The following is a 21,780-nucleotide window of genomic DNA, read 5'->3' as shown; positions in this document are numbered from 1 at the left end:
ACATCTAGAAAAAAATATGTGCTCATTGCACACATTGGATAAAATGTCAAAATAAATTCATTTTAAGATGTTAAGAACTCTGTATAGATTTTAGATTCAGACTTTAGTTTCAGTTCTAAAGCAATAACTATGTACTGTTTCTGCTATAATTTACAAATTTGGTATAAAGTGCAAGAAGCAAGTGGAATATGCTGTGCCTCTATACAAAGAAATTGGTATAATGAAGTGATTGATTTCTAATGAAAGGCACTGGAGTTAAAATTCATTTCTCTACAAGTGCAGATTCTGGTTACTTAGACTAATGTACTCTGTATATGCTCAGAAATACTAACTTCTTTATTATAGCATGCATTTGATTCTTGCTTTCTAGCACCAAAAGTAGATTCATATTTTGAGCATGCTAAAACCTTAGTTAAAAATAAGCTTTAGATTAACCAGAAACAAAAAATAGAATATTGGAACCACTTATTTCCCTCCACAACACACATAATTTATGTAATTGTAACCCATACCATCCTAAAAGTTTGGAGCAAATAATACTGTTTTTTAAAAGTCTACCATAAAAGCAGAAGAGGCAGTTCAAAAATAAAAATATTGGAAAATGGAAGGGATATGTTTTGATGCAGCAATTTTCCCTTTCATCTATGAGCCCTTTTTGCAATGGTAAAGCGTACCAAGTTATGGGGAGGGGATAGGTTGTCGCACAGCTGGTATCTAAAACCTTTATAAAACCTCTTCCAACAACAATTAAACTATTTCCAGAAGGAGGTCAGGTTAGTCTACTGCAGCAAAAACAAAAGAACAAGGAGTCTTGTGTCGATTTAAAGACTAACACATTTATTCTGGTATAAGCTTTCTGGTATGATCTGATGAAGTTAGATATGTATCGCAAAAGCATATGCTAGAACAAGTATTAAAAGCACAAGAGTTCTGTCCTCTTTAGCACCTAGCTATTCTAGGCAAAAGTATCTTACTTTTGCACTGGCCACTGTGTGAACCAGAAGGTTTTGTTCTGATCCATCAGGGCTTTTCTTCCCTTTGGTCACTGCCTTCCAAGGCATTTTAACTGGTACATATTATGTGCACTACACAGAATGTCTGTCTTCACATTTAGATTAGGTTCCTCGAGCCTGACCCATGCAGGAGAGGCTTTGATCTGATGCTGACCTGTCCCTTCCTTTGCTAAGTCAGCACACACAGCTGCCTCTGGCACCCCTGTGTTCTTATTTTGCAGGAGGGAACGATCTACCCAATCCTCCAGGCATTTAACATAGGTCGCTGCAAGGCATGCTACAACTTGCAAAGGTTGCATTTGCAGAAAGGGGCATGCAGAAAGGACAGTTCTTTTAGAAACCTAACCCAAGGTATTCAATTGAATTCACTGGCACTTGCTACAAGTGTCCAGTGCCTCCCCACATAAGCATCGGCATTCTGCCTTTATCTTCCATTCTGCCACCTACCCCACCCACACAGAGAGAAGACTGTGCCCAACCTTGTAGGCTTTATAGGTGATGAACGTGATCACACCTTTGTAGAACTTTCTAAGTGCAATTCTATGCATGCTTAAAGAGGAAACAGCCCTTTACCTCCCAGCATTCCCCAGCAAGTATGGCTGGGTGGGACTGGCAGGTCTGTTTTCTCTCTCTAAACATGCATAGGATGGTGTCTTCAACAACTTCAGGTGTTCTATTGTCCGATTTTATTTTCCATGCCCATCCCCAAGGCTGAACTGATCAGAGACCCAGGGAGCCTCTTGCCTACCTATCCTATCTTTTACCACTTCCACGTTTCAACTAGGCAAAAGAAAGCACAGGAGCAGCTATAGGGAAATGTCAATAAATGAACAAATGAGGTGACCAGTTTGGAGCCCTTGCCTTGAAAACAGCCCCAGTTTGTCATTGTCAGATATGGGATCAGTTTTCATAGATTCATTGGGAGTGTCATAATGTCTCTTTCTCCGTGCTTGAAAAATGTAGCCAATGGAGGCCAACTATGAGATGAGAGGGGAGAGAGGCAGTTGGGGTTGAGGTCAAGAAAAAAGGCCCTTCTCCTCCTAAAAGAAGGTAAAGGATAGATTACTGGCAGAAATAAACACCCAAGAGAAAGTGAAGGCAGAATGAGGTAACTAATAAGAGCCTAGCTTGAAAAAGCTACAAAGTAAAGCAATTCTCTCAAGCTGCCATATTGTAACAGTGACCACACCAAAGGCCTTTTTATTAACAAGAGGGGGGAGGATGATAAGGGAAACCTAGATAATGGCCTTCTAATCCAAACTATGAGTGTGGAAATGAACTTCGCAGACCACCAGTTCACAGACTCTGTTTTTAAACAGGCCGGGAGTGGAAAGACAGGGAGATAAAAACTGGTTAACCAGATTTAAACGCATGCCCACAAACAGCACAGGCACCCAGAAAGGAGGCAAGGGTGTGAGTGTGGGGGGAATCTGCAATCCTGAGAGAAGTTGTGAATCCCTAGAAAGTGTGTGTGTGGGGGGGAGGGGTAGTTAGGAGAAGTTCTTAAATGCTGTTCCATGAATGAAAGATAGAAGAAGGAATTGATGAATCTTCCACAACTTTCAGGAAATATTTCTGTGCATTTAAAAAAAAACAGCAACAATCCATCCCTTAGGCCTAGATGGATTTGCTTTCAGTGAAACTGGCAGCAGGACGTTTAGGCTGAAGTAAACTTACACTAATAGGACCTTTGAATTGCAACCCAAGAGCCTAATTCTAAACAGGTTGCATAGAAAATAAATTCCAATGAGTTACATGGGATTTACTTTGTGGTCAATATATGTTCAGATATGTTGCAACCTGCAATCCAAAGCATACCACATAGAAAAACTCCCTGTGAACTCACTGGAACTTGCTTTCAAATCACCCTACTGGATTGGGCAGCCAATTGATTGGATACATACAACCAAGTGTCATTGAACTCAGTGGGGCTTACTTCTGAGTAGACATGTGTATGATTGCACTGTTAGAACATCACTGACATCAGGAGAATCGACAGCCCTAATGGAAGACACTGTTTTAAGAACTGGCACACAGGCTTAAATATTTATGGATCGTTTGCAGCTTGAATCCATTTAAACCTTTAGAAGATGAAATTCCTTTTTTCCTCCCCCTCCCCCACCTGGCTAAAAGAGGAGGATGTATATATCCACAGTGGAGGAAGTTTTTTTTAACCTTACAAAAGATAGCAACAAGGAATGAAGGTTTGGGCATGATTTCTTGGAAATAAATCTGATTGAAAGTAGTAGAGATGACTTCCAAGTGAATGTGCCTTCGATAGAGGCATTCATGCTGCCGGTTCTTATTCAAACTGTGTATTTGAAAATAAGAGGTTCCTTGAAGCCAATGCCTTCTGCCATGAAATCTCTATCCCCTGATTCCAGCTATGTGGGGCTCGCTGTGTTTCCTTAGTGGTGACAGAGGCACTCTGCACATGCTGAAATATACTCTGTTATTACTTTTAGCACTGATCTCTCCTGGCATTTAAAACCAATTCCTGCCTGCCAACACAAGCCGAGCGTTCCTGCCTGCCAACACAAGCCGAGCGTCTAGGATTCCCTCACCCTTCCCTGTTCGACTTGGCGGGGAGACAGAACTTTGGGATAGGAAAGGGACGCTGGATGTAGCCTTTCCGTGTGGAAGCTCACGGAACAACCTAGCTGAAGATGAGGACTCAGAAGAAAGGGAGGGTAGGTGCGAGGAGGGTGGAGACGAAGGAAGGATGGAGGAGAGATGATGAAAGGACTCGGTGGGGTAAGAGGAAGGCTGCGGATACAGCAAAAAGTGTGCGTGCGCGCGCGCGTGTGTCTGTGTGTGTGCGCGCGCGCGCGTGCTTGCGCGGGGGATGATAGAGATGCCATTGGGAAATGGGAAGGGGGGGAGACGGGAGGAGGGAGGGAGGGGTGGAGAGAGGGAGGGAGGAGACTGCGAGAGAGAAGTGCCCAGGACGCGAGGAGGTGCGGCAGAGAGAGAGGGAAGTGCTCAGGCGGAGGGTTAGGGTAGATTTCCAGAGCTCTTAGAGCTGATCGACCAGCCCGCTGGAGTCACTATTCAACCCGAGTCCCAAACACACGCCTCACTAACTACTTTACAGCCACTTTCATTGATTTTCTTTATCAAATAAACATAATACCCGTTACAGCAACACTTCCTCTTCACGCAGCCAGAATGCCACAAGCTCTGATTGCAGCATTGCTCCGGATGACACCCCCCCCCCGCCCCCGTCTTATTCTTTTACCTAAACAGTAAAATATATTGTGGCTTGTAATTTTTTTCCTTGAGATCTGAAAAGCGCGATGTAGACTACATAAATGGATTATTAAGGGGAAAAGCACCCCTCCCCCTTTCGGTCCTAACCACCTCTTGCAGGCAGACACACATTTGTCCCTGTAATTCAGATGGGTTTGGTGTATTTACATATTTAGTTTTACTAGGAGATACATGGTAGCTTGATTGAAAGGGCAATAGTTTCCCTAAACACTGGTCAGGGTTTCGTTGGATAGTGTGAGAAATTAGCATAACTTTAACAGTCACCTCTAAATTGTCAGTCTAGTTGAAAATGTCAGTTTTCAAGTCAATTTCTCTTAATAAAATGTTTTCTCCCTAAAACTAGCTCTTCTCAAGAGCTGTTCTGAATCAGGTTTTCTATATATGTCAAAGGGCTGTTGAATTATTCATTATTATAATTACTATCATCATTGTCATTATCCCTTTCCATGTGGAAATAATTTTATTATCGTAATTTGATATCTGAAGAATTTCCTGTTAGTCGTTTGATAAGATTTTTTTTTCTCCGAGGTAAAGAAAAGTTTTGTTTAGAAATGAGAGGGAAATGTTTTAAATGCTTTTATGTTTGCTATAGATTTCCATTTATCTAATCGATCAGGATGCCAATAAATCGATTAAAGGTTTAGTGTTTTACAAACAACCGTTTTGTGCTTTTTGATTTTATGTTTGGAATGATTTTTACTAAAGCTACTCCTTTCTCAAATCGTTTGCTTATCCAAACCTTATTATTCCATCCTTTTTATTATTTGCACTTGCAATTTAAAGTGCATCTAATAAGAAAATAATCAGAAATGAAAAAGGACTAATCTGGTTAGATGACTTGGTGCCTGTAGTTCATGTATTTAAGCAAAGCCCTTTAAAATCTTGGTGAATTATATGCGATCATACAGTGATTGCGGAATATTAAATTAAACTTAGATAAATCCGCATTGAAGGAGGCAGCACCCAATCCTGAATTTATTTCCCATTTTCTATAACAGCATCACTGCGCTCCTCTCTTTGCAATGACAATGTGCCAAATCTAGGCATTTTGAAAACATTTTCCATATGCTTTAACTGGAGACTGATAGACAAAGAAGAAAAGGAGATGGTCTTTTTCCTCTTGAGGTATATTTTCTTTAACTTTTTCATCAAGCTTTGCTGGTCGTCATCATTTTAAACAAAAATATGAAAATCGTTAGAAGCTTGTTTTTTGTGTCTCCTCTATCCCCCCTGGTTTGCCCCCCCCCCTTATCCTGCGTAATCAGTTCTTGAGGAGTGGAGTTTCAGTTAGCCTTTAATGCAGAACTATAAGAATTATCATTTCTGTACCTTGGCGGACAACATTTTTGAGAAAAAGCATTGATTGATTTACTTTTCGCTTACTGTTTTTGTAATTAAATGTGGTTTAAATTATCCTCTTTTTTCGGTAAGTCAGATCAGATGTTGCTTGCTCCAGGCTTTCTTTTAACGGTTCTTTTAATTTATGTGTAGTTTTTACGGACAACACAGAGGTGGTGGCTTTTATTTAGTTGTAAAATCTACACTTTTTCTTTTGAAAACTTGGCTCCTTGGGCGAAAATAACTTTTTTCCTGGATATTTTATAATCACTGTTTGCCGCAGAGGTAGTTTAGCATATTGTCTTACACAACAACGATTCCTATTTTATTGCCATTGTGAACTGTTGGTTTTAGGTATAAATTTACTTTCTTGCCTGTACGCTAAGGTGGGTAGTTTTATTGGTTGGAGGAGGTTTCTTGTGCAAATTTAGTCCTTTTTTATCCGATCGTTTCAGTTTAGGTATCTCTTCCCGTCTCTCTCTTCCCCCTCCCTCGCCGCCCTTTCCAGAATGGAAGGTAGAGCAGTTCCGTTGGCTATAGCACTGCTGGAACTGGGCTCTGGGGCTTTCTGGGGGGGGCTTGTTGTCCTGTGGGGAGGGAAAGAATGGTCGGTAAGCGGTCATTTTTCGGGATTTGCATAAGAGCTGGCGAAGTGTCTGTGAAGTTGGTGAATTGCTATTGTTTGGGGCTAGTCCTCCTGGCTGTTTTTGTTTATAAACACGAGGGCGGCTGCCGGGAGGAGAAGGGAGGTCAAAGCACTGTCAAAGCGCTGACCTCTAAAAGCCCAGAGGGCGCCTGGCCCTTCACCCACCACTCGCAGTGCGTGCGTGTGTGTGTGTGCGTGTGTGTGTGCGTGTGTGCGCGCGCGCTTCCCTTTCCCATCCAAGTCAAGAAGCTCAGGTTCAGGGTATTTAAAGCTTGCGACCTACTCAAGAAAGCAGCTGAGGAAGAATTGTGGTCTAAGGCTGGGCAGAAGGTGGAAACGCCAGCAGTGGAAGCGGTTATTTCTGGTAGCGAGTCGGCGTGCAAGGCGTGTGGTGCACCTCACCAGCACACAAAAAGGCCAATCAGGAGCTGCACCTCCGTTTGCAGGCACGGTTTTGTCGGAATGCCCGGCCTGGTCGGATTTTATAGCAAGTTTCCCCCTCCCCCGTTCCTTCCATTGCACCGGAGAGGTTCTGCAGTCGCAAAACTGAGCTGGGCAATGGACAGTTATTAAATGCACTTCGTTACGCTCTGAAAACACCACCACCACCACCAACTAGAAAGGGAACCTTCATTTCCACTAATCTTGTTCAAGGTTTTGCTGAATTCGGGGCTGTGTTTAAAGAAAATAATGCTGTTAATTCTTGTAGTTTTACCGTAGTGTTAACTTCTCCTCTTTCCCAAAAGGTCCCGAGCATTGCTCTCAGTTTTTCAAAGTGTGTTTTGAAACGAAGTTGCTGATTTAAACAAAAATGTTAGTTAACATACTGCCTTTGTCAAATAGCCCCCGGGAGGAAAAGAGACAACAAAAAGGCAGAGGAAGGAGGGGGTCTAGGGATCTGAAAGTGTCTGTAGCTTAGATAAAGGGGTCTCTAACACTGAGATCTTGTAATACCTCGTTTCAAACTGAGCTCATCTATAGACTTAGGGAGCGCTTTCAAAAGGCACGGATCCTCTTTCCCTTGGGCTGAAGGAGGGAGGGAGAGGCGGACCATTTATTAGGGATTTATGTCGGGTTATTAAAAAGAGGGGAGGTTGTAATTATGTATATCCTCCTCCTGGCCCTGTGCGTCCTCTACTCCGGTTTGGGCGAAGGCGAGGCGGCGCAACGCAAAAGTCTCTCAGTTGCCTTGGCACCGTCCTTGTCAGAGTGGCCAAAGTTGGCTCTGAAACCCTTGTTCAGGAGGGCCGGTGAGTTGCTTTACCTCAGATTCGTGGCACTGGCATCTGACACCGGACAGTCTATTCTTCCCCCACCTTCATGCAATACAACGTCATTAGCTCGATCTCTCGCTATGCTCTCCTTCTTTGCTTGGAAGATAATACTTTATTTCTCTCCCTTGGGAAGAGCCGCCCCCGCCCCCCAGCCAGTATCTGGGTGGCTTGCCTTGAGAAGTTTTCCTGGGAGGGGTGCCCTAGGGACCAGAGAAAAAGGAGCCGAGAGGTTAGGCAGAGGTCTTGGGGGCGATCAGCTGAGCAAGCAGGAGAAAGAGAGCCAGAAAGGGAGGGGGAAGCAGCTTGCAACCCTGGCCGAGCTTCTGGGGAAACCCTCTTGAAACAGCCAGCCAGCCAGTCAACGATCCAGCCCCCGGGTGCTCCTGGCTGCTGCTTGCCTCCCGTGCCAGAGCCGTGCTCCGCTCATATCTTCCCCACCCCCCATCTCTCTCTCTCTCTCTCTCTCTCTCACACACACACACACACACTCACAAACTCACAAACCTGCTGCTGCCTCTCGGAATTAACCTCCTTCGATTTTTTCCTAGCTACGTGGCGATCCTGGGTTTTCTTCTAAACTGTTAACATCCCAGAGTGCCTTTTCTATCCCAATAGCTACTATTTTAGGAAAAGCTGGGGCTTGGGAACGAAAAGGAGATGAGGGGTAGGAGGATGGGGAGCGAGACAAAAACGTAGGAAGAAATACATAGTGATGGGAGAAACCTGGAAAAGTGGGCTCTCCTTTGTTAATTCCTGCTTGCATTCCCCTTTGTTCCTTTGAAAGAACTACTGTTTAAAAAAAAACTGCGTTCCTATAAGGGCAAGAGGAAAATTTGCATCAAAAAGTGGCTTCTGTGATCAACTGAACGTCGGAGTTTCTAATAATCTTGCCATTTCAAACAGTAGAAATCTACAGAACAAGTATTTTTGTAATTCCGTTCTCTATGATTCCATAAAGTCATGCTATGTAAACTGTATCTGTTTTTTCACTTGAATTTGAATCTGAGGCATTGTGCTCAGGTGTTCCTTCATCAGATTGGATTTAATTGTCTCCAGGACTGGGAAATGGACTGCCATCCTTGAGACATATCCTTGACTGTCCAATGCATTCTTCTAGCGACATTCTCCTTCCACTTCAATAAGAGCCAAAAGCACCTTTTCCTCTTTTTGAGTTGCCCAATCTTACTGAAAACGGGTTTGGGAGATTTTATATTAGCCATTGTCAGCATGGCTGGTCCCTCTCTGCAAACAACTGGGCCGGACTATCACTTCCTTTTTTTAATCTTAGCTTTCTGATACACATGCAAATATTTTCATGCACAAGCTTAAAAAAAATCCAGAAGTCTTCTGTGCTTGAAATTAAATCTTAGCCTCAAATGTTTTCTCGAAATTTGCTGGATGTGGCTACTTTTCATTCTGCTCTTATGAAGTCTCCTAATCTTTTGGGTTGCCCATGGACTTCCAAGTGAGCACATTTCCCCCCTCCCAAGTCTGAGGGATGTTCACTGTGACCTTAAAACATCTGCTTTTTACATGCAGCTCCCTATCTGTGGCCTGTGCAGCCCCATTCCTGGCAAGCCCTTCATTCATCATCAGGTGGAGATTTTCCTCTTAGTATTAGCTTCAGGATTTGCCAAATGTTTTTCTAGATTGGATGGTTTAAGGCCCCCAAAAGATGCATATTTATACCTTGTTTTTATGGAGGATTTTATTAAACCTTTCTGTTGGTATTTAGTGCTTAAGGCCTAAGACAAGGTTTTGACGTGTATCCCAGGAATCAGGAACTTCAAAGGCACTGTCAGCTCTAAGGTTATGGTTCACCTGCGCAAGGTCTTTGAGACTGTAAATATCCTTTATATTTAAGCATTACTTACTGATCTTTTTTGGCCTTTCAGTTTCTATAATATTAGAGTGTGTGTGTGTGTGTGTGTGTGTGTGTGTGTGTGTGTGGAATGATCATGGAGGGAGGAGGCAGGTGTCCCTGCACTGTGTTTGGATGCTCTTTGAATAGACATGATTTTTAATCTGCACTAGGGGTATTTAAAGGTATCTCGATTCCTAGTTTTAGTTAATTATGTTTTAATGAAAGTGTCACTCATATTCACATCACATCTGTAGTATTAGGTTAAGATAATTAGGTTTTCAAATGAGAAGTGATTGCTTTCCCTCACTTGCAAAAAAAAAAAAAAAACAACCCTTAGGAGATTCTTATTTATAATAGTGCCTATACATTATTGCCTATAGTCAATGCCACATATTCTTTTCATCTCGAGCATTATCTCTGGTAATCCTAAAGACAAATATAATCACCCTTTTTCTGCTTCCATGGGGAAAAGGCAGGTAGTTGCCCTGGGATAGCTTTTCCTTTGCTAAATCTGTTTACTGTTGCTATTACACACTAAAAATACTGGTTGCTTTTATAAACTTAGTTTTGTTGAGCTGTTCAACCAGTTACACCAGGGAGATTAAACTGCCATGTGTGTATGCAATAATGCATATGTCTTATGTGTATACCTGAGCTATAGATACTAGGAGATATATAATGTCACTGTATGTAGAATGTGTATGCATATGTGTAAATAAATCCTCAATAATATGTAAATGATTCTCTATGGCTATAAGAGTACAAATTTCTGATCTCAGACTCACTCCCTTTCCATACAGAGGCACATTCCACGTTCATTATCCCAGGCATATTTTCTTCCTTTAAAAAAAAAAAAAAAGGAAGGGGGGGGGAGAAGAGAGAGAAAGAAAGAACTTCCCTGGTGGGAGGAATAATTAATTTGCACCCATATCTTTTCACATTCCTGAGCAGTTAAGAACAGCAAATCTTCTTTCCTTCCTCTCAGCCTCTTCTCTCCCTCTCTCTCTCTAATTTTCCCCAGCCATCTATTTGTGTGTCTGTGTGTGTGTGTCTGTGTTACTAATGAAGTTTGCAGACTTGTGTTTGTGTCCATGAGCTGCTTCCCTACTGCCCGTTCTGCTTTGGGGCCAGTGGTGTGGCTCCCGCAGCCCCTACGAGCCCCCAGCAGCAGCGGCAGTAAGTCCGGGCTGCGCGTCATTTGCAGTCTGGAGAATGTTGATCACCTCACTAATTACACCTCTCTCTTCTCTCTTTCTCTCCCCCCCCCCGCTCGCTCTCTCTCTCATTCCCAGAGTGCATATCGGGAATAGACACACAAAGACATGCGCACTCAACTTAATCAGCCATTTTTTTAAACAGGGCTAAAACGATAATAATTAGCAGAATAAAGACATATCGGATTTTCATTTCCTTTCCTCCTTTTCCCAACCCCTTCACAACCAAACAGCGAGACCGCGGTCGCCACATGCTTTAACAACTCCCGGACCCCAAAGGACCGCTCCATGCCCCCCACTTCTTGCTCAATCATTTTTATTTTCACCCAATAAAGTTGGAGGATTATTTTTTTTATTTTTTAATGAACCTTCTGTCGTTTACTTGGATGTGATCAGCTGTTAAGTAAATAAAGCAAAACAGAGAGGCGAAGATCCAGTAAGAACTGCGAGGGGAAATGGAAAGTAAGTTTTTTTCTTTAACTTTTATTGAGTAGTTTGTGTTAAATTTAGGTCGAGTATCGATTATCTTTCCAGGCTGATCTTGCACAATCTTTGATATTTCGCTCTCGCTCTCTGCCTGCCTCTTTCTCTCTCTCTCCCTCTCGCTCTCTCTCCTCTCGCTCTCTCTCCCTCTCGCTCTCTCTCTCTCCCTCTCTCACACACACTCCCATCCCCAGATCCTCTCTATCTCTTCTCTCTCGCCCCCCTTTTTTTCCCTTTTCCCCATTTTTAGGTACCGCTTTAGGGAAGGAGGGGTTCATTCTCTGTCTTTCTCTTTTTAAATTCCGGAGGGTGGGGTGGGGGTGTCGGTTTTTTCAGCGTGTAACTTTTGGATTAAGTGAAGGATCTTAATTGGCAGAAGAGGTTCTTTCTGGCGCTTTTTGTTTCCTTTTTCTTTTTAAACGAGCTGGGAAATGGTCTTGTTTGGAACCACGGCACGGCTGTCAAAAGTCTTTGCCTATCCATTCTCCTTCCCTCCCCACCCCCTCCACCACTTTAACCCCGGACTCCGAAGCGTGATGCCTCTGGGGAAAGTTTAGGGTGCCTCGGGGGGTCAGAGATTCGTCTCTAGTTCCGGATAAGCGGGGTGCGAGTGCCAGTGGGACCGAGCCCCCCCCCTTCCCTGCGTGTGTGCGGTGCGCGCGCGGTCTGGATGTTGGGTGCTGCGTTTGGAGCAGCCGGGCAGGGCGAGAGCCGTCGCTGGCGGCGGCGGCGGCGGCGGCAGCAGCAGCAGCAGCAGGAGAAGTAGAGAGGAGCCCGCTAGCGGAGCGGGCTGCCCGCTCGCCTTGTGTGTCCGTCCCGGCGCGCTGAGCGCTGCCCGCAGCCCGGCTGCCTGACTCGCCCCTCGCTCGCCGGAGGTGCCGTTCTAGCCGCTGCTTGCCGGGGCTGGGCAAGCTTCGACCATCGCTTCCCTTTGTGAAAGGGCAGCAGGCTTCCTTCCTCCCCGCCTCCTGCCTGCCTGCCTGCCTGCCTCCCTCCCTCCCCGCGTTGGGCTCCGGCGTTGTTTTAATCGGATTCTGGCCAAGATTTTCTTCCCTCCCGTTTCGCCCGTCTCCCTCGATCCGCACCCTCTTTCCACGCGGGGCGAGAGCGAAGTCGGCGGCTCGGACCTAGCGGCGCGGCTCCGGCTCCGGCTCTGCTCTGGCTCCGCGGCGAGTGCATCCCTTAGCAGGGTGGCTAATGGCAGGCGCGCCTGTGCTCACCCCTCCTGCCTTTGCAACCTTACAACCGCTTGTAAACATGGGGACCGGAAACTTTACCCCACCGATGCCAGCTCACGCTCCTGCCCCCCAGCCTTACCCACCCTGCCCCCCAGCGCCCCAGTCCTACCCCTCGCCCCCCCCCGAACACACGCTTATGTATTTCTTTTGTTACCTGCCAGCCGGAGGGGGAGGGGGGTCTCGATCTCATCGGCTGCTCGGGGCACTGGGCCCAGCCGAGAGAAGAGGCTCAGCAAGCCGGGTTCAGCCTCCGCGCCGTCCCGAGGAGGCTTTTTCGCTCCCATTCAATAACACACACCCTCCTCCTCCTCCTCCTCCTGTTCTCCTCCTCCTCCTCTTCTTCCACCTTAGGTACCAAGGCATACATCGCAAACATAACACCCCCTTCCCCCCCCCCCCCCCCCACCCCCCCCCCCCAAAAAAAAAAAAAAAAAAAAAAAAAGCGCGCCTCTCAACCCAAAGACAACTTGCCAGGCTGAAGATGGTGGATTTACATTGAGGCAGACCCCGCCAGGGTCACCCAGGAAGTCTGACTATCCCTTTATCTGACAGTTGCATTTCCTCTCCTCCATTCTGATCGCCTTTTTCATATTATTATTATCCCTGTTCCATTTTTAATCAAGGATCAGGTAGCTGGCAAAGGAGAGGGAAAGAAAGAGAGAAACAGAGGAGGAAAAAAGGAGAGGGTTGATGATGTTGAAGGTGGATAAATATCTCTTATATTTATGTTTGAAATTGTGATTCCCCTTTGGAAGGATTTCCAGTGGCTCGATCCTTAGGAGCGGTGGTTGAAGAGCAGATTGTAGTTTATTCTGTCTTTAAGAGTTTGGTGGATGTCTAAGTGGATGGATGGAAGCAAGAGGTAGTGAGCAGCAGCCTTGGAAGCCCTGCCTGTTGTTGGTTAGATTGAGGCAGAGACTTGGCTGCGATTGGGACACCACTGTGACATGGGCATCGATCGTTTCCATTGAGAGCAATGCAAAAACACAGTCTGGGTATGTAACACTCTCAGTGCCATCAACCCTTGTTTTACTTTCTATTTACTGACAAACTGACAGAACAAGGCTAGCGAGAAGGGACTTTGCTTTTTAAAGACTAGATGGAAAAGAGGGGGGAATGGAAAATTCTTAAAACAAACAAGGCAGGAGGGTTGGAGGAGGAAAGAAAAAGACCCTTTAAATATGATTGTTCTATTTCCTATTCAACTTGCTACTTGGAAAGAGTTCCCCTTTCTTCTCTGCGATGGGGTGCTAGAAAAAGCAGAATACAACTGGAATAAGAACAGTATATGAAGAGGAATCTCAGGCAGTTTCAGGCAGCAGGAAAGCATACCAAAGTGAAAGATGGCTAGCCAGCTGTTTTAACCTCTTGCACCTGGCTTGAGTGCTGGGGCTCACTCGGATTATTCATTGAGCCTGGCTGAATATTCATACTGTAGGATCTACACACTGTGACTGTAGCATCCTACAGGCATTGCCTTGGGCTTAGAAGGGTTTCTGCACCATAAACATGGACTCAGTTGTTTTTCTCTTATGGAAATAAACATATAGGGTCAATTAAATAGGGGAGGGAATAGTCATAAATCTTCAAAAGTGAAATGTACCCAAAGAACAAAGAAAGGTCAAGCAAACCATCTATAGAAGTCACAATAGTAGTAATGGTAGTGCCTGATTGGTATGTTTTGAAGTGATATTAGGTTGTTTTCTAAATGCATTTGGTAAGGGAAAGATGCGCATCCCTTCTACCTTTCATAGTAGATAGGAGGTTGTCTTTCTGTTCTAAAGATTTTATTGTTTGCCAGCAGAGACCATGTAAAGAAGTGCTGAGAAAATCACTGTTTAATATTGCAGAATTTACTGCTTCCATTCTGACCATGAGCCTAAATTTACACAATGAAATTTGATTATCTCTAATAACAGTATTAGATCCTGCACTGGATGGATGAGAATTGAGGTGGTTTTGTTGATTGCAAGGGTTTAATGTTGCATTTCAGAATCTGATGTGGTTTAGCCTTCCTTCCATTAACTGGAAAACCCCTGAGGTTTTACAATTATTTCTTAAAGATAATACATTTAAGATTGCATTGGTAGGCTGGAGAAAAGTCATATAGGCAAGAAGGGAAGCCCTTAATAACTCTTGAGATTCAGACATGTTCAGCAGTTAGATTGGCTCTGACTTCACCAAGGGTCGACAATGTGTCATTTCCATGAAGCCAAATTGCCCTCTGCCTATATGATATTAATGTGCAAATCAATATTTCAGGGATTAAATTTCCCTTCTTCATTTTTTATGGTTTCTACCTCAATAAGTCTCAAGTCTATTAGAAGAGGCTGGATGATTTAAAATCTTTCACTGCAGAATGGCTTGTTGTAGCCTTGTTTCACAGACCATTTTTGGATTTTCACTCTAAAAGATGAAAGGCATTGCAAAGAAGTTGCTAGTCAATATAGGGGCATGCACAATATTGTAAAGACTTTCTCAATTTAGAGATAACAAGGTATTGAATGTATACATTTATATTAAATATACATTGTAGTGCTTTAAGAATATTGTGTTAATCACTTATTGATTTATTTTGAAATCAATTGAGGCTCCTTTCTTGTCAGTGATTTGTTAACATACATACATACAACAACAGCATGCTTGGATTATTTTGCAGTGAGTATTCTTTAGATCTCTCTCTGTATCTCTCCCTGTCTACCTGTCTCTCTCGCTTTGAAAACCAATATCTAAAAGTAAGCATTTTGAGCTAATTAGCATAAGTGATATAAAAGTCTGCTATTGAGTATGAATGATGTTGGTTGTATTGCATTTTTAAAGCAAAGGGATATTTTTCTGATTTCAGTGTTTTAAAGTGGATGTGAGTTGGTGGTGTCTTTTTTTTTTAATAGTGGTCTTTTGAATATTCATGATTAGTTAAAAATGGAAAGAGATCAAGCAGGAAAGCATAGATGGCAGAAAATTTAGGTCACATACAAGGTTGCGACTTCATTACATTTTGGGAAGGCCTTATTCACTATCATTTTGATGGTGCTTTGTAGGCTTAGACCAGCTGGACCAAGTTCCGCACAGCTGCATGAATTTCATATATGATATAACATTTTTCCATTCACTGTGAAATGTTCCTTCCTAAAAACGTACACCAGATTTGCTTAATTTAGTCTGCTAAAAGAAATGCACATGAAAAAAGGACAAAGACTCTTTAATTTCTGAAATTTGTTTGTTTTTCTTCAAGGTTCCTGTATGTTTGGGTTTGAAAACTCATGTTTATTGAGGAGATGGGTCTGAGCTGTGACATTAAAATAATATATGATTTTGAGGGGTTTTGGTGATTCCTGCTCTTCTACTTGCCTGTCAAAACACAGTTAATCTATTCTTATTTACAATTAATCTCAATAAAATTAATCTTAACTGTGCATTAGTCAGTGGCTTAAAATATCTAATTATATTCAATTAACTGCTGTCATAGTAATTAACACTGCTTAATTGCTTCAGCATATATTTATGTAAAGCTCATTAGTTACTGGCTGTTCTTTTTTCCTCTCCTCATTCCCTTTTTATTGCTGTCACAGCACTGACATCAAATCCAGCAGAGAGAGAGAGAGAGAGAGAGAGAGAGAGAGAGAGAGAGAGAGAGAGAGAGAGGGGGGGGGGGGAGAGAGAGAGTTTTGAACTTTAAAGATATGGCAGTGACAGTAAATGAATCTGTAACTTTATTTAGTCTAATCTTGAGTGCTTTCATACACTTTTTAAAAAGTAGCAGCACTGGGACTTTAGAGAGTCCTCTCATAGCATTTCTGAAAATATTTTCTAGCTTTGTTGATGGAAATATGAGAAGTCAGGTTAAGCTTTGTATTTATAAATGAAGAGCTTTTCCTGCATCTGCCTTGGGGCTGTACCCACAAGGCAGAGCTTCCCAATTCCCAAATAATTTAAAGGGTTAAAGACTTGGCCAAGGTTCAAACTGAGAAGTGCCCAGGGAAAGTACATGTACAGGTTTCATGTAATTAGTGCTTAATTATATTAACATATGCAAATTGTCAACTTAGGAGCTTGTTGAGCTGGCAAAGATCAGTCTCGCACAATTGCTGTATTATTCTGAGACAATAATGGATTTCAAGTTGGATTGTAGAAACACATAACTAGCTATCTAATTTAACTCATACCATGGTGAAATTTCATTAGTCTCCATGGAGACTGGTTTAATTGTGCTGACTAATGTTCTGGGCTGCAGAATGCCCTAAAAAGAAAACCTTGTTTGCCTAATCCACCTTACAATGACACTTGTTTGTACATGTTTTCTTTGTGTGACAATTTGCATATGCAAATAAATAGTTTCTCAGCCCCCATTTGTCATGGCTGTTCATTACCCATGAAGAGGACATTGTTACTAGGCTGTTACTGAGTCTCCCAAGACAGGATAGTGTCAACCAGTCCAGCCACATTCTTTCATAATTTGTTTCTGATTAATAGACCAGAGTAAGGCTCATTCTATTCAGGCCTCTGCAAAGGGAAGGTCAGTTCTGTCACTGAAAGGAGTTTCCGCAGCAACTGAACCCCCCCCCCCCCGGTCTCCTCCCCTCTCTCCTTTTCTTCTTTGGCTTAACAGAATCATTTTTAAAATAATGTATTCTTGCTGGAAGGAAAAGTCTTATAATAATCTCTAGCTTCCTATAGCAAAAGATAGAAAAACAAAAGAGTTTCAGGTTTTGGAATATTAATCCTGTTTTTGACAGCAAGGTAAACTGATATAATTGCTTTTCAGTGGAAGGAATGGGGGTTTATACAAGTGTGAAAGCATCGGAAAGGATTAGCATTTTTTTGCATAATGAAAAGCTCTGCTGAATAGGGCACTGAATGCTTGACTGAATGACTAAGATGAAAGGAAGACGAAAATGCAAGCTTCTCTTTCTTTATGCCTCTGCTCAGCTCTCCCTAAAGTTATGTTTGTCCAAGACTTGAGAAAACAAGCAGAAGCTCAGATTTCAGCAACTTTATAAGATGCCTTGAATTTCCATCATCATGCTGATGAATATGTATGATAATGGTACAGCTAGAAGATGATAGACACAGGTTTGTATGTAGCAGAAATATTACAGGAGAATCAAATATTGACTATTGGGTATCGAGTTTCTCAGTGCTTTGCTTGTGCGGGCGGGGGGGGGGAGCAAAGGTGAAAAACTATTTTTAAAAATCAGTGGAATGTGCACATCAAGGAGGCAATAATAAGTCCAGTTACTGAACTTGCTATTCATAGGTATAGCATTAGCTGTTTTAATTGCTGCTGCTTTTTGTTGTTGGGGAAAAAAATCTTGACTGTGTATGGGATGTATAATGGTGGAGTACCTATTTCTAGAATACAAAAATAGCAATTGCATCCATTTGATTGCATTAATTGAATAAACATTTAGTAAGATGTAGTAAGTTTTATATTCAGTCTGTTTTAGTATTCCACTTTTGATATATTTACATAGTTGACAATAGGGTCGTAAGTCATGTCACTAAGGACCCAGTCCCTTCTCCTATCAAAGCTAGTGATAAAATATCTATTGACTTAAATGGGACCAGAAGGAGGCCTAAAGCTATGACTGTAATTGGTTAGCTGTTGACAATGTGATCTGTGCTTCTAATTACGTGCTCTCAACAGTAAGTAGGACAGTTAAAATACACTTATAGTGCAATTCCATACATGTCTACTCAGAAGTAAGTTCCATTGGGTAAAACAGGATGTGCATCCAGGTAAGTGAGTATAGGATTGCAGCCTAAGAGTTTATCCACTTTTAAAAACTAAGAATTAAAAAATAAATGTATTACATTTGAAAATCAGATGTAATATGGATGCATAATGATTTGTCTGACTGCATGTTAAGCATTTTCAGGTCATATTGTACTTTGCCTTGTAGAATCCTTATAGAAAAGCATTTTGACTTGCTCTGTATGTTTGATCAGAGAACTTGTTTGGTAGACTAATGCACATTACAGACTAAGAAATAAATATTTGTACATGAAAAAAGTTGACAGCTCACTGTAGAACTATGGTCAGAAAGGGGTTCTATCTAAGATAGGTCATAAAGCTTTACCTTGCAGGCTGTCACAAAACTCTTTATATGTTTGTGAATGTTGATTGATGATGTTTGTAAATATTTAAAATACCCTTTAAAAGAGCAAGAAATCTATATATAAGTCCACCTTTTAAAGTAGGGATAAGTATTGAGAACTTTGGAAAAGAAAAATGTGTTAATTTAAAAATAAATTAGTTTACATTGTTAAGCAAGCAACATGTGTTCTAACTGGCAGTTTTCCAACCATTACAAGACTGGATAACATATGGCTTAATGGTAGCTTATGTGAAGTCTGCATTCTTATTGAACAGGCAAAATCTAGACTCCTCATATACTGAGACTGAGGCTGCAATCCTGTGAATACCAGTGTAGGAGAGAATCCATTGAACACAGTGAGACTTCTTTCTGAGTACGTGCAAAGGATTTGGATACATTGTATTCTAGAGAGTGAAGTACAAGCAAGACTGTTGTTTGATGCAGGTATTTAAATATGACTACTATGAAACACTGAGAGGCTGAGATCTTAACTATCAGATTCTAAATAGTTTTACTGAGAAATAAATCTGCTTGAGTTCAACAGGACTTACTTTCCTGGCTGTGTGTACTGATATCTGCAGCCTTAATATTATAACAATTGATGAGTAGCGTATGTGTGTGTGAGAGTGTGAAATAACTAGATTTATTAGTTGACACAGATATAAATTTTACAATTCTTACAGGATAAAAATGCATAATGAAGTTTAGGATGAGTCTGTACAAAGAATTTTAGGAGGTATCCATTTAATATGGATGTGTCACAGTCTTGTGTAATAGGCACAGACTGTGAGTTTGTTATTCCAACGTTCTCATAAGTCCCTTTTGTTCTTCTTGCTTTAATACATTTGCTCTCATAAAAGTTTGGAATGCTAGAGGCTGTCTACAGGGAGAATTTTTTTTAAAAGAAATATTAAGGAACAGAAATTTTGTTGAGAAAAGGTTGAGCTGAGTTTTATGAGCAAAATAAGTATACCATTTTAAGACTCATTTGTATTTGCATATCCTCCTGAATGATGTTTCAGCTTAAAAATGATAATGCATTTTATTCATGTGGCAGTTAATTTACTTTTGCTAATTTTGAGAAAAACATGCCTGCTAGTTAATGTTTTACAGGCAGTTATACTATATTCATGGCTGTCACACTGAACTTATATTAACTCCCATGAAGATCAGGTCAATAGTGTATGGATTATAGGTTTAAACTGAAACACGTGACAGTATATATAAGAGCTAACTCCCTTATCTAAGCTGAGGCCTGAGACAAAAAGTGGGAGTAGTAGCCAGTGTTTATAGTGAAGAACTTTGGAAATTAAAATAAATTAAAAAAAAAATAAAATAAGTGTGATATGCTTAAACTTCTTGAATTTGTAGCAGTCTATCCATGATGCTTTTTGGTCAAGTTCTAGCTTTAGGTCAGCCATGAAAAAAGCTTCTTATTTGGTTCCTTTCACATCAGTCATAGTTTAGTACCCCTGATGTGGTTCAGTTCTGGTTTGTGTAAGAACTTTCAAATATATACTATACTAGTGCAATATTTTATCCAGAACCTAATATTCAGTGATGAAATGTACTTGACAGAAAATTCTTCAGACTTACTACTAGAAGACAGAGAAAATGGCATCTTAACACTTGAATATTTCTTGATACAAAAATATGGTGTGGGATAAAAGTGTACTCTTAAAATTATAATTGTCCCACTCATATATTGACCTCTACCATGTTTTTAGCCTCCCTTTGCCCCTTGGGATTGCTAGCATAAGAGCATGGCTGCCCTCTGTGTTGTCTGGAACACTGCACGCCTTAGCACCAGAGACAGAGGCTCTGCAGGATAATTGGTTTCTTAATAAACAGCCATGCATATACCAGCCTTTAGGTCATAGGTTAGAAATAAACATTTCAATAACAGCTTTAATATCTACGGAATGGGCAGTGCAACATGGGAGGACACTACGCAGAGTGCTAAATGTTTCCCTTTTTCGCCACCACGCTGCTTATCATCTTGGTCTGCTACAATGTATTGCAGGATTAAAACAGTAAGCCTCCATTCTGCTGGAAGCTTCATATGGGAGGCCAAAATATACACTTTCAAAAATGTACTTGTGATTCATTCTCATCAGGGCCAATGAGCATGCTTCCAAGATCATCCTGGGATGACTCTATTTTGAATCAGTAACCTGAATGATACAGATTCTGTTTGGCTTGTGGGTATTATTGTGAAGAGTAATTTCATTTTCATACCACCCTATAGCTGAAGCTCTCTAGGCAGTTCCAAACAGTTCATAAGACTTGCTCCAATTTTAGCTTCAACCAGGCCTGGTCTGATTCTGTGTATAATATGTTAAGGGTAAACAGAAAAATGTCCTACAACTCCAAACGTGCCTTGCTAGCAATGCAGGCTGGAGCATGCTGGGAATTGTAGGAGCTTCTTTTCCTTTCTAAACATGTATAGAATTGTGCACTAAAGTAGGACACACACACATATGATCCCTATAGATCATGGATACTGGAAACTCACATGGCAGTGGCAATGCATGTGCCATCCATATAACTTCCATATAGCCTGAAGTGCCAGATCCTGCCCAATCTCAGTAAATAAGCAGGGTCAGGTCTGGTTGAAATCTGCATGGGTGACTTAAAATTGTATGAACCACTGTAAGAGCTTTGGCTATGGGCAGCATTGAAATGTAATATAATAATGTGTGTGTCATAAACCAAAACACTAATATTTAGGAAACACCCATACATTATTTTTAAAACAATACAAACATATATGTATTTAATTCAAGTCTAAAAATGTCATCAGAAGAGAGGAAAATGGAGGAATATAAATGAAAATAAGAAGCAGCAGCAGCAAAAAGTAACAAATTCATTGGGAAGGCCAATATATAAAAGTTAAGTTTTTTATGAATAAATTAAACTTTTCTTTCATTACGTTTTTATAAAAACGGTACAATCAACAAGTTACACATGAGGTATTAAACATGAAAACTAAATGTAGTTTGCCTTAAATCCACACTTATCAACTTTACCAGCCTGAAAATAGTCTTAGGATGCAATTGTAAGCATGTTTAGATACTACTAAAGCCCTACAACTCATAACATGCCCCAGCCCCAAACTTAGAACCTAGATGCCACTAAGAAAGTAAATTCTCTGATGTAAGGTGAGAAGTCATCTGCCACCAATAGCTTTTTTGCAGTCTGACTAGATTACTTAGCAGTGTAGGACTAGATTACTTTGTAGTTTCAGCAGCACTCCACACTTAACCCTTTTAGGGCTGCCAGCTTTGGCATTAGCTTTGGTCCTGGTCCTGTAAGAGAAGAGAGACATCAGAAATCAAACAG

At 41.6% G+C, this 21,780-nt stretch overlaps 1 protein-coding gene across 1 annotated transcript in view; it reads left to right on the top strand.

The window, feature by feature from the left end:
- The first annotated feature begins 10,724 nt into the window (after window positions 1-10,724).
- The window catches only part of LOC123020389 (zinc finger homeobox protein 4-like), a 31,058-nt gene continuing 20,002 nt past the window's right edge, over window positions 10,725-21,780 (top strand). The window contains exon 1 of the mRNA XM_044424062.1: window positions 10,725-11,081. The gene's annotated coding sequence lies outside the window, so the exon portion shown is untranslated. The remainder of the gene's footprint in view (window positions 11,082-21,780) is intronic.

The sequence above is a fragment of the Varanus komodoensis genome, unplaced genomic scaffold, assembly GCF_004798865.1.
Source record: "Varanus komodoensis strain SLA01 unplaced genomic scaffold, ASM479886v1 scaffold14_1, whole genome shotgun sequence".
Taxonomy (NCBI): Eukaryota; Metazoa; Chordata; class Lepidosauria; order Squamata; family Varanidae; genus Varanus; species Varanus komodoensis.
This window is presented reverse-complemented; position numbering and strand designations above follow the sequence as displayed.